Raw genomic sequence first — 15,575 nt, 5'->3', positions numbered from 1 at the left:
CTGTGGGACAACTAGAAATGTAATACTATTCACAACATAGGAGTCCCCAAAGGAGAAGAAAATGAGCAAGGGTTAGAGAATATATTTGAAGAAATAGTGATGGAAAACTTCCCTAATTTGGTGAAGGAAGAAGGCATTTAAGGTCAAGAAGCACAGAGAGCCCCAATAAGAAGAACCCAAGCAGGCCCACACCAAGACACATAGTAATACAATGCCAAAAATTAAAGACAAAGAGAGAATCCTAAAAGCAGCAAGAGATAAACAACAGGTTACCTACAAAGGAACTCCCATATGGCTCTGAGCTGACTTCTCAACAGAAACACTACAGGCCAGAAGGGGATGGCATGTACTAATTAAGGTCATGAAAAACAAGGATCTGAATCCAAGCCTACTCTACCCAGCAAGGCTATCATTCAAAATAGAAGGTCAAATAAAGAGCTTCCCAGACAATAAAAGGGTAAGGGAATACATTAGCACCAAAACAGCATTGCAAGAAAAGTTAAAAGAACTGCTGTAATTAGTAGAAGAAATAGGAAGAAAAATATAACCACACTAAACAAAAATGGCAATAAATAAGTACATATCAATATGTACAATATATGTACAATAATCACCTTAAATGTAAATGGATTGAATGCTCCGATAAAAAGACATAGAGTAGCTGATTGGATAAAAAAGCATGACTCATCTATATGTTGTTTACAAGAGACCCACCTCACAACAGAAGACTACAAAGGTTGAAAGTGAAGGGATGGAAAAATTTTTTCCAAGCAAATGGAAAGGAAATAAAAGCTGGGGTAGCAATACTCATATTTGATAAAATAGATTTCAAAATGACGGCCATAACTAAAGACAAAGAAGACCACTACATAATATTGAAAGGATTTATCCAACAGTAAGATATAATCTTGATAAACGTATATGCACCCAATATAGGAGCACCAACATATATTAAAAATCTTCTGGAGGACTTCAAAGGAGAAATCAACAGCAATACAATCATAGCAGGGGACTTCAACACCCCGTTGACATCACTGGATAGATCTTCTAGACAAAAAATTAGCAAGGAAACACTCTAAATGAAGCACTAGACCAAATGGATTTAATAGATGTCTACAGAAAATTATACCCCAAAACTAGAGAATTCACATTCTTCTCAAGTGCACATGGGGCATTCTCAAAGATAGACCACATGTTAGGACACAAACTAAATTTCTGTAAGTTCAAGAAGATTGAAATCATATCAAGCATCTTCTCAAATCACTGTGGCACCAAACTAGAAATCAATTGCAACAAGAACATGTAAAGACATTTGAACACATGAGGCTAAATAGCAGGTTATTAAACAATGAATGGGTTACAGAGGAGATCAAGGAAGAAATAAAAAACTTCCTAGAAACCAATGCAAGTAAACACACAAGAACACAAAATCTATGGGATGCAGCAAAAGCAGTTCTGAGAGGGAAGTTCATAGCACTACAGGTCTACCTCAAGAAACAAGGAAAATTTCTAATAGATTATCTAACCTCACAACTTAACTAGAAAGAAAAGAAAAAGAAAACCCCAGAGCAAGTAGAAGAAAGGAAATAGTAAAGATCAGAGCAGAAATAAATGACATGGAGATTAAAAAAAAAAAAAAATTCAAAGGATCAATGAAACAAAGAAGTGGTTTTTCGAAAAGATAAATAGGATTGATGGACCCTTAGCTAGATTCACCAAGAAACAGAGAGAACCCAAATACACAAAATCAGAAATGAAAGAAGAGAAGTAACAGACACCGCAGAAATACAAAAGATTGTTAACAGCTACTATGAGCAATTTATGGCAACAAATTCGACAATCTAAGCGAAATGGACAAATTTCTAGAAACACACAGTCTCCCAAAACTGGACCGGGAAGGGATCGAAAACTTGAACAGAGCAATAACTAAGGAAATTGAAGAGGCAATCAAGATTCTCCCAGCAAACAAAAGCCCAGGCCCAGATGGCTTCACGGGGGAGTTTTACCGAACATTCAAAAAAGAACTAACACCCATTCTCCACAAACTATTTCAAAAAATTCAAGAAGAAGGAAGACTTCCAAATTTGTTTTATGAGGCCAGCATAATTCTATTTCCAAAACCAGAAAAAGGCACTATAAAGAAAGAAAACTACAGGCCAATATCCTTGATGAATATAGATGCCAAAATTCTGAACAAAATACTAGCAAATCGGATTCAGTAAATACATCAAAAAAATTATTCACCACGACCAAATGGGATTCATCCCAGGGATGCAAGGCTGGCACAATATTCACAAATCAATAAATGTGACACACCACATAAAGAAAAAGAAGAACAAAAACCACATGATCTTATCAATAGATGCTGGAAAAACATTCTACAAAATCCAACATCCATTTCTGATAAAAACACTCAGCAATGCGCAAATAGAGGGATCATATCTCGACATAATAAAGGCCATTTATGAAAGACCTACAGCCAACATCATACTCAATGGGCCGAAACGAAAACATTTCCCTTAAGAAGAGGAACAAGACAGTGATGCCCACTTTTACCACTCTTATTTAACATAGTATCTGTAAGTCTTGCCACAGCAATCAGACAGGAGGAAAAAATAAAAGGGATCCAAATGGGAAAGGAGGAAGTGAAACTGTCATTATTCGCAGATGACATGGTATTATACATAGAAAACCATAAAGACTCCATCAAAAATCTTCTAAACCTACTAAATGAATTTGGCAAAGTAGCAGGATATAATATTGACATCAAGAAATCAACGGTATTCTTATATACCAATGATGAACTCACAGAAAGAGAAACTGAAAAAACAATCCCATTTACCATCGTGCTAAAAAACTTAAGATACCTAGGAATAAACTTAACTAAAGAAGTAAAGGACCTATTTCTAGAAAACTACAGGACATTGAAAAAAGAAATAGAGGAAGATATAAAAAAGTGGAAGCACATACCCTGTTCATGGATTGGAAGAATGAACATCATTAAAATGTCCATATTACCCAAAGCAGTCTATAGATTCAATGCAATCCCCATCAAAATACCAACGACATATTTCACACAACTAGAACAAATACTTCAAAAGTTCATATGGAACCAAAAACGCCCCTGAATAGCCACAGCAATTTTGAAAAAGAAGGACAAAATAGTTGGGATCACAATACCGGATATCAGGTTATACTACAAAGCAACTATAATCAAAACAGCCTGGTACTGGCACAAGAACAGGTGTATAGACCAGTGGAACAGAACAGAAAACCCAGAAATGGACCCAAGACATTATGCTCAATTAATATTTGACAAAGGTGGCAAGAGCATACAATGGAGTAAAGACAACCTTTTTAATAAATGGTGTTGGGAAAATTGGACAAGTACATGAAAAAAAAAAGAAACTAGACCATCAACTTATGTCATATACAAGAATAAACCCAAAATGGATAAAAGACTTAAATTTGACCCTTGAATCCATAAAAATCCTAGAAGAAACTGTAGGCAACAAAATTTCAGACATCATACGCAGCAGAGTTTTCACTGATACATCACCTAAGGCAACAGAAACAAAGGGAAAAATGAACACATGGGACTACATCGAACTAAAAAGCTCCTGCACAGCAAAAGAAACAACCATCAAAATGGAAATGCAACCCACTGTATGGGAGAACATCATTGCCAATGATGTATCAGATAAGGGGTTAATTTCTAAAATATATAGAGTACTCATACAACTCAACAAAAGGAAGACAAAGAACCCAATTCAAAAATGGGCAGAGGAGCTGAGTAGACACCTCTCCAAACAGGACATACAAATGGCCAAGAGACATATGAAGAAATGCTCAACATCACTAATCATCAGAGAGATGCAAATTAAAACAACAGTAAGGTATCACCTCACACCTGTCAGAATGGTCACCATCAACAAATCATCAAACAAATATTGGCGAGGGTGTGCAGAAAAGGGGACTCTAGTACACTGCTGGTGGGAATGCAGACCGGTACAGCCACTGTGGAAAACAATATGGTGTTACCTCAAAAAATTAAAAATTGAACTTCCATTTGACCCAGTGATCCCGCTTCTAGGAATATACCCTGAGAACCCTGAAACACCAATCAGAAAGAATATATGTACCCCCATGTTCATAACAGCATTATTTACAATAGCTAAGATCTGGAAACAGCCCAAGTGTCTGTCTATAGACGAGTGGATAAAAAAACTTGGTACATATATACAATGGAGTACTATGCAGCTGTAAGGAAGAAAGATCTCTTATCCTTCGAGTCGACATGGAGGTATCTGGAAAGTATTATCCTAAGCGAAACAAGCCAAGCAGAAAAAGACAAATACTACATGATGTCACTTATTTGTGGATTATAATGAACATAACAGTCTGAAGAATGGGGTAGACCCAGATACGTGGAAGTACGGTACAGACTCACAACCCTCAGAAGAGGGGGTAGTGGGGGTAGGTAAGATAGAAACCACAGAATTTATATGCATGTACACATAACCAATGGACATGGACAACAAAGCCGGGGACTGTGTGGGGGCGGATGGGGAGGAGGCTGTCAATGGGGTAATAAAGGAGAAACATCTGTAACAAAAGCAAAATTTAAAAAAAAAGAAGATTTGACTAAGCTATGAAGAACAGTTCACTTATGCATTCAATAAATACATCTTGAGCAACTATTACATGCAATATTCTCAATACTGAGAATAAAACAATGAACAAAGTATACAAAAACCCCTGCCCTCAAGGAGGTTACAATACAACAGTCCTGTGAACAATGACATCGGAACGTAATAAGTTCAACATAAGCGCCAATGATAAAAATCTTAAGTGAGCATTTTTTTTTTTTATCCTCACCCGAGGACATTTTTTCTATTTTTTGTTCAGATAGAGTGGGAGGGAGAAAGAAGGAAGGAGAGAGAGCAACATCAACATGAAAGGGACACATCAAGTAGCTGCCATGCGCTCAACCCAACCAGGGCCTGGGACAAACTGCAACTGAGGTACATACCCTTAATGGGAACCAAACCCGGGTCTCTCTGGGTCGCAGGCCAGTGCTCTAACTGCTAAGCCAAACCGGCCAGGGCTAAGCGAGCGTTTTTAAAAGAACGAATGAGGAGCAAAGGAGATTGGTTTTGCCCAAATGGTCAAGGCCAACTTCGTGCAAGAGGAAGGGTGCGAGATGGATCTGGTTGCTTGGTCACCCTTTCTGCAGCCTGTGCTCTTTCCCAGATGTGTACAGAGAAGCCAAAGGCCTGTTTTTGCACACAGGGTTATAATATATACATAGATGAGATAATATGTGTGAAAAGGCACGTTGTAAACAAATGCAATGTGAATTTTACATTTTATTAATGATATGACACATCCTGTTTATTCACCTGAAAAAAAAAAAAGAAAAGAAATGTACCTAAGGACAAGTGTCACAGAAAAGCAGTTTATGTTTAGATCGAATGTGTGACCTTTCCACTAGTGTAGTGATTCTGAACTTTTTAAGTTTTTTTTCTTCTATATATAATTATTGAGTACCTGTTAGTCTCTTTTTCCCTTTTCTGTAATTTGAGTCTTCTAAATCTGCAGAGTAGTGTCATATAATATAGAGTATATTTAAACCACATCCTTTGTGTGGTTTTGGCATTCTTCTTGAAAAGTAAATAACACGAATGAACCTTGAGAGACGGACCTTATGCTCAGTGAAATAAGCCAATCACAAAAGGACAAATATCTCTTAGGAGGTACCTGAGTAGTAAAACTCACAGGAACAGCAAATAGAATGCTTGTTGCCAGGGGCGGGGTGCGGGGGGCGGGTCAGAAATGGAGAGTTATTGTTTAATGAGTGCAGAGTTTCAGTTTTGCAAGTTGAGTCCTGGAGGTGGGTGGTGGTGATGTCTGCACAACAGTGTGATTGTCATTAATGTCGTTGAACTGTGCACTTAAAAATGGTTAATGTGGGAAGTTATGTGTATTTTGCCACGTTTGTTTAAAAAAAGTAAATGATAAAACTAGTATTTTGGCAGAGCTTGCCCTCTTTCTGTATTTGTGGTAGATATTAGTGAGTCAAGTTTTTCTCTTTTTTTTTCTTTTCATTTTATCGAGATATAATTGACATACCACACTGTAAGTTTAAGGTGTACAGCGTAATGATGACACCCATATATGAAATGATTGCTAATGAAGTTGTTGACTAAATCATGAACTAGTGAGTTGCTGTCCTTACATCATGAATCTTTGTGAGATTCCCATAAGTTAAACTACTGATTATTAAAATTTTTCATCGTCTAACTTCCAGAGGTGTCAGACCTTAAACTGTTACTTTTAGAATAGAGTATAGTTTGGATGGAAAAGACATTTTGTTTTGTATGTCATTTGAAAAATATTTATTGTGCCTGGCTGGTGCGGCTCAGTGAATTGAGTGTTGTCCCATGGACTGAGAGGTCCCTGTTCGATTCCAGGTCGGCGCAAGCCCAGGTTTTGGGCTCGATCCCCAATAGGGGGCGTGCAGGAGGCAGCTGATAGATTTTTCTGTCTCTCTCTAAAAACATATTAAATATTTACTGAGCATTCCTTTTGAATGAAAAACAGTAATGACATTTGTTGAGTGATATCTGTTGGCTATTGTTCTGAGTTTACACTTAATACTTCTAATTCATATAAAACTTTATAGTCCTTATAAAACAGCCCTTGAAGGTGTTAACACTGGCAAACTCAAGGCTCTGGATAAATGATTTCCTGCTTTAAAAGTGATTTTAAAGGAATTTCAATGCATAGAAATAAAAGGAGGGCATTCCAGATGGATGAAAGATACGGGTATAGGAATGAATGGCATGTGTTTGCACAGAGTGGAGTTAGCTTGCTTAACTCTAGTTAGAGAACACTAGGGAGATGGGCTGGCAGTTTATTCTTTTCAGTTAGGACCTTGACTTTAAAGCTAATACATTTCTGGATTTTATTCTATAGACATTTGGAGTACTTCTGTATTACCAAGCCACGGATTTTTGTGATTAGAGTTGTGTGTTAATTAGGAAGATGCATTTGGGAGTAGTATCAGATGCATTGGAGTAGTGAGAGGGGAGGTGAGAGACCAGTTAGAATGTCACTTAGCATTCTTTTGAAGTTATTAGGAAGAGTTAGTATTGTAGAGATTGGGGTCAGTGCAAATGACTGCTTGAGGATAAATTACCAGGTAAGAGGAAATAGAGTCTGGGGTGCATGAGGGTAAGAATCCTTTTTTTTTTTTTTTTGCTTAATGGTCATCTGAATATACAGATCAGATGTAGGTTTAGCTTTTATTATTATCATTATTGTTATTATTGTTGTTATTAATCCTCACCCGAGGATATTTTTCCAGTTATCCTCAGACAGAGTGGGAAGGAGGGAGGGAGAGAAATATTGTGAGAGGGACACTTCCCCTGGTTACCTCCTGCATGACCCGACCAGGACTGGGTACAAACCACAACCAAGGTACGTGCCCTTGACCAGAATTGAACCCGTGACTCATTGGTCCACGGGCTGATGCTCTAACCACTGAGCAAACCGATCAGGGCTAGGTTTAGCTTTCAAAAGGGAGCTTTCTGAGAGCCAGAGAGCACAGGAAGAGGGACTTGATCTGCCTTGGATGGAATCTGAAGAGTTTACATTGGGCATCCTCTTTCAGTTTGAGAGGATGTAGAGAAGAAGGGACTGTGGGAACTTGAAGGGTAGAAAAGTTTCAGCCTCTCTAAGAGGGAACTCCCTGGGGTCAACCATTGACTCTTATAGAGTATGAAATAGAATAATAGTAATGTAATAGTGTACTTACGTTAGTCTTTTATGTAAAAAACTTAGGTCGAGTTTCTCTCTTATGTGACGTAGTTTGTATAATCAACCAGTAGTTGGGTCGGTTAAACAAAAATTTTTGATTAAGATGAGGAAAGAGACATACCTTGAATATTTTGGAATTCATAGTGTATAAATTCTTACATATCATCAGTCTTCTGCTGTATAGCTGAGGCCTCTCTTTAGGAATCGAACCAGGACCTCTTAGTCCATGGGACGATGCTCAATCCACTGAGCCACAACAGCTGGGCTCTTGAGGATGTTTTAAAAGTGACTTTCCTCTTTCAAATTGGAAAACTTTGGTTTCAGAGACAAAGAATTTTTTTTTCACACTCATATTTTTGATGTAATATGTAACTAAATTACATAACTCTAGTAAATACAACTGGCATAAACAGATTTTGGAACAAATAGTTTATTCTTGGTAGGAATGCAATTCGGTTGTTGGGAGAAAAATGAGATGGTGTACCAGAGAAGATTCCCCTTCCCCCAAAAGGAAATTAAAACTCAGGAGTTGACTTGTCCATGGTTTTAGGTTTGGCAAGAGTCTGGTTTTATCTTGAATTCAATTATATATTTTTTATAATGTAGTATTTTGCAAGGCGATAAAGAATAATAAGTGAAATTTTGGTTAGTCGTGAAGAAACAGACTATATGACACATATATTTAATGTAGCAGCTTTACTGAGCTAAAATTCACACACCATGCAAAGCTTTACTGAACTAACATTCACACACCATGCAAATCACCAATTTAAAGTGTACAATTTGAGATTTTTGTATATTCACAGAATTGTCTAATTATCACCACAATCCATTTTTAGAACATTTTCATCCTCCTCCAAAGAAACCCTGAACTCATTAGTAGTCACACCCCATTTCCTCTTCTCTGGTCCTAGTCAACCACTGATCTGTTTTTTCTTCATAGAGTAGTCTATTTTGGACGTTTCATATAAATGGAATCATATACTATGTGACCTTTGGTGATGGCTTCTCTCACTTAGCAAAATGCTAAGGTTCATCTATGTTGTAGCATGTATGTACCAGTACTTCATTCCTTTCTATAGAAGAATAATCCATTGGAGGGAGATACCACATTTTATTTATTCATTCATTCATCAGCTGATGACATTTGTGTTGCTTCTGCTTTTTGGCTATTACAAATAGTGCTACTGTGGACACTCGTGTACATGTATTTGCATGGCTGTAAGCTTTCATTTCTCTTGGTATATACCTGGGAGTGGAATTGCTTGGTCATATTTACCCTTTGAGGAACTGCCAGACTGTTTTCCAAAGTGGCTGTACCATTTTTTATTCTTTTTTCCCCCCCATTTATCTTCAGATAGAGCTGGAGGGGGAGAGGGAGGAAGACAGAGAAACATCGATGTGAGAGAGACACATCGAGTGGTTGCCACCCACACAACCCTAGCTGGGTTTGGGGATAAACTGCGATCGAGGTATGTGACCTTAGCGGGAACTGAACCAGGTCTCTCTGATCTACGGGCCGACATTCTAACCGCTGAGCCAAACTGGTCAGGGCCAAAGTGGCTGCACTATTTTATATTCCCACCAGCAGTGTGTGAGGGTTCCAGTCATATACTTGTCAACACTAGTTCTCTCTCTCTCTTTTAAAATATGTATTGATTTGAGAGAGAGAGAGAAGGAGATTGATATTCCACTTATTTATGCATTGACTGGTTTACTCTTGTATGTGCCCTGACTGGTTATCTAACTGGCAACTCTGGCATATCAGGATGATGCTCTTAACCCCGTCAGGGCTATTATCTCTCTTTTTGATTATATCTTTCCTAGCGGGCATATATATGTTTTTAAAGTGATTTTATTTGTCTGACTATAACAGTAACAAATGCCCTTTGGAGATATTTTGGAAATAGAAAAGCATAAAAGAAAAAAAAAATCACTTATTTTAAATCACTATTTAGAAATAATATTTAATTTAAAAATATGGCTAAAATGATATATGATTTTGAGTCCTGCCTTTTTTTGAGTTAACAGTATTTCCCCATGTTATTTTGAAATTGTATTTTAATTTTGTTTTATTAAAGAATGTTCTGTTTTCTTTGGTGTTCTCTCTTTTTTAATTTAGTTTTTCAAATTTACAATTAGTTCAGAGGAGTGTGAGGAGGAAGTGGGAATAAATATTTGTGGTTAATATCTCATGTTTAACTAGAAATTACTTATAGGTTAACTACATCTGCTGAGTAAATCATAATTTAGTTAACTATTTTCTAATTTTGGACATTTAGCTTTCTTACAGTTTTTCTTTATAACTAATATAAAAACTTTATATTATAAAATTCTGGCCCTGACCAGTTTGGCTCAGCGGGTGGAACATCAGCCTGTGGACCAGAGAGTCCCGGGTTCAGTTTCCGCTAAGGGCACGTACCAAAAACAAAAAAAATCTGTGCATTTTGAGTTTGCAGAAGTGTAATTACTAGGTTGATAGCTATGAATATTTTAAAGATTCTTGTTCCATATTGACTGCTTTTCTGGACCGCAGGCCAACGCTCCAACCACTGAGCCAAACCGGCCAGGGCCATATTGACTGCTTTTCAAGATGGTTTTCAAATTTACATTTCCTTTAGCAATGTATATGTATGTCCCCCCATTTTTGTTGTTGTTGTTGTTGTTAATCTCACCTGAAGACATTTTCCATTGATTTTTAGATAAAGTTAAAGGGAAGGGGGGAGACAGAGAGACAGAGAGAGGGAAACATTGATGTGTGAGAGACACATCAATTGGTTGCCTCCTACAGGACCCCCACCTGGGCCCAGGGATCAAATTTGCAACCCAGGCAAGTGCCCTTGACCGGGAATCAAACCTGCGACCCTTTGGTCCACAGGCTGACGCTCTGACCGCTGAGCCAAACTGGCCAAAGCTATGTATTCCCTTTTTACTGCATCTTCACCAGCAGTGAGTAAGTGGATAATAGTTGTATTTTGATGTTACTAGAGCAGGGATTTTTCAGTTTTGTTCCCTGATGTATATAGTGCGGGTACAGAGTAGGTGTAGCAGGCACTGACTATGTTGAATTGCTTGTAGTAGGAAAGAGAAATTTTGTTCTTAAGGACAAGAAAATAATTGCCATTTGATTTTCCAGGAAAGTAGCCTTGTTATACTGATCATATTTATAGCTCATGTTTTTAGTGAAAAAGCAATGAAAGTAAAAACCAAGCATATGTGGAAAAATTATCTTTAATTTTGTTTGAACATCTACATGTTTCAGAAATCAAAACGACACATTTAGAAGTCTTAACTGCAACCCTGTTTTCTTACTGTCCTTTATAGGTAACCATTTTTACCAATTTCTTAGTATCTTTACGGTGCTTTTACAATAAATATTAACAAATAAGAATAGACCATCTTCTCTTTCCTCCTCCTGTATTTTAAAACACAGAATGGGATATACTGTATATATGTATTTCTGTACCTTGCTTATTCTGGTGATCTTTTCATAGAAGAATGTGAAGTGCTCCCTAATTCATTGTTATAGCTGCTTGATATTCTTTCTTATGGATGTAACATAGGTGACTTCACCACTCCTCTTAGGTTGTTTTCACTGTTTTATTTTTACAAATAATCCCACAATAATCTTGCTGTACACTTTATTTTGTGAGTTGCGGTTACAATATATCTGTAGAAGAATGTCCCAGAAGAATTGTTGAGTCAAAGGAGAAATGCATTCTTAATTATGTAGATGCTGCCACTACTACCAGCAATGGAGGGTGCTTACTTCTTAGGGTACTTTGTGAAAGATAGGTAGTTCCAGGGTCATTACCACATGTCCCATAATGTATATGTCTTTAAGTACTATGTAAGCACTCTTATGATGGTGGTCTTTGTGTCATCAAGAAAAAGGTAATTATGTTTACATGGGGAAGAAATTCATCATGTACTTGAGAAAGATGTTATGGGTAGTGGAAAAAATGTTTAAGTTGAACCTTTAAAAGATGAATTCTCATTTTCCTCTCTCCAGATAGATTCTTTCCCTATATAATCAAGATTTTCTTTTTTTATAAGTAAATTCTTCTTGGCAAAATTCTCAATTATAAAAACTAACTTCAGTAGTGATAAAATGTTACAACTTTTGTTGTAAACATGGCTGTTACTAATAACCAACCATGTTTTTTTTCTCTTCCAGCCTTTGCCATTCCATATTCTGCTTCGTACATGGTGAATCACTGCTGCTTTGCACCGGTGTGCCCACTTGCGTGCCCACAAAGCACAAGATTGAAAAAGCTTCTAGATGGATTTCTTCCAAATTTGGTGTCTTTTCTACAAACTCTGTGCCTCAACAATGCTTTCTAAGTGGTAAGTATATATACTGAAAAAAAAAATAATAGAAATTTGTGAAACAATTTTTGGATTGCCTTCTCCTGTTGTATGCCTTCTCTTCTTGCATATTAGTAATACCTGCACTTTTTTTTGCTAATTAAAAAAAAAAAATCACATCTCAAAACAGCACTATCATCAAGTTTGTAGAAGTTTTAAAACATCCTTTCCATATTATATTTCCGTATTATTTATAAAGAATAACTATAAAAGTACGTGAACAACTTTATGTGTGTGTACTTCATGTACTCTATAATCCCTTACTGTAAGACTGAGGTAGTTTATCCCATTATCATTTCCTATCTATTTAGGTATTTGAATGTATTGGGTCAAGAATATCCTCTTCCTAGCAGTTGTAAATTATGTATGCATTTATGCAGATAGAGAGGTGTGTAGTGCCAGCTCTTTTTATAGCAGGGCACTATGTGTGCCTTTCCATATTCTGACATTTTTTGGAATCATAGATGCTAGTTAGCCAACACCGTTTTGAACATCTCTGAGATTTATTCAGAACACATTTATGGGGGGTGTGCAGAGGAGTAAAAGTGAGCAGAGCAAATTGATGAAATTGCAGACCTTTAAAGTAAAATTATTGAAGTAGGCCCATTTTGAGTGTTAATCAACATTTTCCAAATGCCTGCTATTCATGAATGAAAATATGTCATGACATTTAGCATTTGTAAGGAAGGAAGTCACCAAACGGAAACCCTGTGTGGGGTTAGGGGAGGATGCAAGGCAGGGAGGTCCAGTGAAGAGTGGTTTACAGTTTAGCTCTAGTTCTAATCGTTAATTGCATTGTGTTCTTGAGTACGAGTTAATTAGCTTGAGCAGACTTTGGTTTTCTCATCTATGAAACGAGTGAATTAAACTAAATGATTTATAAGGTTTTTTTTTATACACCTAACACTTTATGACCATAATGAACAAATTGATAAGTTTTTGTTTTTATGAGGATATTTTTTCTTCCCTAACCTATTTCACAGAGATATTTTTAGACTATTTTCTTTCAGTTGTGGGATTAGCATAAGGTCCTCACTATCAGAACATTTTTCAATTAATCATTTTCTTTTTGAAGTTGATGTCTTTATTTTTTTCTCTCTGCATTCTTACCCTTCTCTTCTATTGACCGCTATAGAATTTTTCTTCGTTGGACTCAGATGTCCCTTTCCTGTCTCTTGTATCATATTTGTGGCTCTCATGGAGCTCCCTTGACCTGGCTACCATCCATCATTTCGCCTTAGTCATTTCCCAGGTCACTACACCTTAGACCAGTGGTTCCGGCCATGGGACCTTCTGAAATGAGCTTGGGAGAAGGGTGTGATTCTGTGGTGGGAATCTGAAACCAAGCAGTAAACCAGCATTTGTTCACCAGGATGGGAGCCCCACAGTTCTGTGTCCTACTCACACCCCATCACTTCATGCCTTAGGCCTCATCATCCCCTGCAGCACTTCCACTTCTAAGGTCTTAGACAGTTTCCTGTCATGGTCACAAACCTCTATTGTGTCACACTTGTGGAGTCTGTTCTTTGTCTTTGTTATGACTTGTAGTTTCCTGGCATTTTCTTGTTTTTCTAATTATTAGTTATTTCCTAGCCTCATTAGCCCTCTACTCACCCAGACCCCATGCTCATGCTTGCAGCAGCATCTTACATTCTCTTGCCTTTTTAACATACCGAGGAACCTGTTCTGCCAAATCTGAAATTTAAGTTAATTTGCCGTCTACATTCTTTTTTCTTAGTTCCAGCTGCTTGATGTGGTGGAAAAGGTCTGTCTAAACTGGTTCTCTTCAGAGTTGGCTTTTTCGCCTTCCTGTGGAAGACTGCACACCTTGTCACTGTCAGGCTGCGTTTTGGGGCTATCTAGCAGACTTCCTGACCTAGTCTTCTTTTCACTTCAGATTTATTTTTTGTGTCTGAAGAAGAAACTTTGCCTTATTCTTAGTTTTCTTTATGCAAAAAAAATTTTTATTTTAATCCTCACCTGAAGATATTTTTTCATTGATTTTTTTAAAAAAGAGAGTTGGAAAGGAAGGAGGGAAGGGGGAAGAGAGGAGAGAGAGGGAGAGAGAGAAACATTGATGTGAGAGATACACCTTGATTGGTTGCCTCCTGCATGGCCCTAAGAGATCGAACCTGCAACCCAGGTACGTGCCCTTGACTGGAATTGAACCCTGGTGCTCACACTCTAACTGCTAAGCCAAACTGGCCAGAGCATTGTTGTGCAAAATTTAAAACATATACAAAAGTAAGTAGAATTGTATAATGAACTCCCTTGTATTAATCACTCAGATTCAGTAATGATCCAATTATGGTCAGATTGTCTCCCACCGACTTCTCTCTCACTCCTGTATTTTTTTAAAGTGAATTTTAGACATCAGATCATTTATTTGGATTTCAGTATGTATTCTTTTTTTTGTTTTTCATCCTCGCTGGAGAATATTTTTCTATTCATCTTCAGATGGAGGGAAAGAGAGGGAGAAAGAGAGAGACACATCGACCGATTGCCCTCCGCTCGACCTGACCAGGGCTGGGGATGAATTGCAACTGAAGTACGTGCCCTTGACCAGAATCAAACCCGTGACTCTTTGGTCTGCGGGCTGACCCTCTAACCGCTGCGCCAAACCGGCCAGGGCTCAGTATGTATTCTTAAAATATAAGACTTTTTTTTGTTGTTGTTAATCCTCACGAGAGCATATTTTTCCATTGATTTTTAGGTAGAGTGGAAGGGAGGGAGAGAGGGTGAGAGAGAGAGAAACAATGGATGTGAGAGACACATCTATTGGTTGCCTCCTGCATAACCCTGACCAGGGCCAGGGATTGAACCTGCAACCCAGGTACGTGCCCTTGACCGGGAATTGAACCTGAGACCCTTTGGTCTGTAGGCTGATGTTCTAACCACTGAGTAACACCAGCCAGGGCTGTAAGACCTTCTTTTAAAGCTACATAACTAGCTCTGGCCAGTTTGGCTCAGCAGTTAGAGTGTCGGCCTGCAGTCCAAAGAGACCTGGGTTCGGTTCCCGCTAAGGGCCGCGTACCTCAGTTGCAGTTTGTCCCCGGCCCTGGTTGGTTGTTCGGGTGGCAGCCACTCAATGTGTCCCTTTCACGTTGATGTTTCTCTCTCTCTCTCTCTCCCCCCCCCCCCACTCTATCTGAACAAAAAATGGAAAAATGTCCTCAGGTGAGGATAAAAAAAAATCAAAACAAAAAAACTATAAACTAGCCATGGTTAGTTTGGCTCAGCAGTTGGAGCCTTGGCCCAAGGACCAGAGTCTCAGGTTTGATTCTGGCCAAGGGCAAGTATCTCTGGCCTTGGTCGGGGTTGTTTGGGAGGGAGCCTATCTCACATTCATGTTTTTATCTCTTTCTCCTTTTCTCTCTCTCTAAAAA

At 38.0% G+C, this 15,575-nt stretch overlaps 1 protein-coding gene across 2 annotated transcripts in view; it reads left to right on the top strand.

The window, feature by feature from the left end:
• FRYL (FRY like transcription coactivator) overlaps nt 1–15,575 on the top strand; it is a 273,487-nt gene that overhangs the window by 38,823 nt on the left and 219,089 nt on the right. For both annotated transcript variants that reach the window (XM_036257496.1, XM_036257530.1), the window contains exon 2: nt 11,999–12,168. The gene's annotated coding sequence lies outside the window, so the exon portion shown is untranslated. The remainder of the gene's footprint in view (nt 1–11,998; nt 12,169–15,575) is intronic.

Source organism: Molossus molossus, unplaced genomic scaffold (assembly GCF_014108415.1).
Source record: "Molossus molossus isolate mMolMol1 unplaced genomic scaffold, mMolMol1.p scaffold_m16_p_1, whole genome shotgun sequence".
In the NCBI taxonomy this organism is placed as follows: Eukaryota; Metazoa; Chordata; class Mammalia; order Chiroptera; family Molossidae; genus Molossus; species Molossus molossus.
The sequence above is the reverse complement of the archived record's forward strand: the minus strand, read 5'-3'. Positions and strand labels throughout refer to the sequence as shown.